Source organism: Ornithorhynchus anatinus, chromosome 3, assembly GCF_004115215.2.
Source record: "Ornithorhynchus anatinus isolate Pmale09 chromosome 3, mOrnAna1.pri.v4, whole genome shotgun sequence".
In the NCBI taxonomy this organism is placed as follows: Eukaryota; Metazoa; Chordata; class Mammalia; order Monotremata; family Ornithorhynchidae; genus Ornithorhynchus; species Ornithorhynchus anatinus.
In genome coordinates this window covers 63,007,716-63,009,383 of record NC_041730.1, presented here as the reverse complement: position 1 = coordinate 63,009,383, position 1,668 = coordinate 63,007,716, and the positions used below count along the sequence as shown (strand labels likewise).

At 45.3% G+C, this 1,668-nt stretch overlaps 1 non-coding gene across 1 annotated transcript; it reads left to right on the top strand.

The window, feature by feature from the left end:
• Positions 1 to 1,016: 1,016 nt before the first annotated feature.
• Positions 1,017 to 1,154, top strand: LOC114810372. Its single transcript, XR_003758072.1, has one exon. It is a non-coding gene; the product is annotated as a small nucleolar RNA SNORA7 (small nucleolar RNA).
• The last annotated feature ends 514 nt before the right edge of the window (positions 1,155 to 1,668 follow it).

Here is a 1,668-nt window from a genome sequence, read left to right as displayed (position 1 = left end):
TGCCTGATAACTTCATCTTGGAGGGGGAAATGTTCTTTTAGCAAGGCTCTCAACTCTTCTCTCTGTAAACGTTTAATGTTTTGGGGGGGAATTAGCCAAAATCATTTTAGCATTGCCCATGAAAGGACCCTCACTCCTTTGAGGACTGTACTGTAGAGTAGGGGCGGATGTGGATCTAGGTGTGGAATGAAAACATGACCGGAACAGGTAAAGAAAATCACCAGGTGACCAGATGATCGTAGTGAATATGACATTGGAGCTGTTAGAGATCCATGAATTTCTAGACAGTCTTGAAGTAAATCTCAAAGGCAGAGAAGCAGTGTGGCCTAGTGGAAAACACATGGGCCTGGGAGTCAGAAAGACCCGAGTTCTAATCCCAACTCGAATGCTTGTCAGATGGGTGACCTTGGGCAAAGTACTTCACTCTTCTTTGCCTCAGGTACCTTATCTGTAAAATGAGGATTAAGAGTCTGAGCCCCATGTGGGACTTGGACTGTGTCCCACCTGATTAGCTTGCTTCTATCCCAGGGCTTAGTACATTGCCCGGCACATAGTCAGCGCTTAACAAAGACCACAGAAAAAAGGTAAAAGAGGACTCGACATTCGGGATGAATCTGCTGGGCTTTCCAGTACTGTGCCACCCAAAATTCTAAAATTCTCTAACTTCTCTTTCTTCTCCCGTAATGAGAAGAAATCAATAGGGATTTATGGAGGGCTTGTGTAGTGCAGAGGACTCTTCCAAGCAGTTTGGAGAGTGCAACACAATTAGTAAGTCCCAATACTGGCCCACAAGGAGCTTACCATCGAACAGTGTCACCTTTTTAAATTTGTTCAGATTTGCTAATAGATTTGCTCTGTGGATAGGATCTTCAGCTGAAGTAGTCACACGATGCAACTAAACAATTCTCTATCTGCATATGTTGATCGCTTCCCCAGATTCGACAGTTTAGAGTTGCCCTATTGATGCCAATTGGAATGTGTTTTTCTGCCATTTTTTGTGTGCCTAGTTCCCGGGGACCTTCTCAGGATCGCACCAGAAGAGTTCCCTTTACTCTACCAGTCTCAACTACGGGAGGGAGAGTCAAGCAGAGGCCTATCCATTCCATTCCTAGCTTGGGCAGTGGCTAGTGAGTGGAAAGCAATCTGCTACAAGTCAAAACTCACCTGTGCTGGGCAGCAGTGGCACGGGGAAGAGTCGAGGGTGGAGACCCGAGTTACTGCATAGAAGAAGGCAATGGTAAACCATTTCCCAAGAAAACTCTATGGATACACTCCTAGAACGATTGCAGATGTGGGAGAGAGGTTTTCATGGAGTCGCTATGGGTCAGAGATGACTCGACAGCATAGAAGACAAGAGAAGTTTCTGGAGCATTCTTTTTCTGTTGGTCTAGTTCACTAGTTGAATATCATTCTTTAATGTGTGCATCACCATCCCAGGCATCAACAGCATTTAGTGGGAAACCATAATTAATGAGCGCTTACTGTGTGCAGAGCACTGTACTAAGCGCTTGGAAAGTACAATCTGCCAACAAATAGAGATAATCCCTATGAATGCGGAGCACTGGAATAGGTGTTTGAAGAGCGGACAAGAGAAGTCAAAGTCATGGTTTCTGCCCTTCGAGGTGACTGCACTCTAACTGCGGAGACCAGTGGACACATATTTCCAAA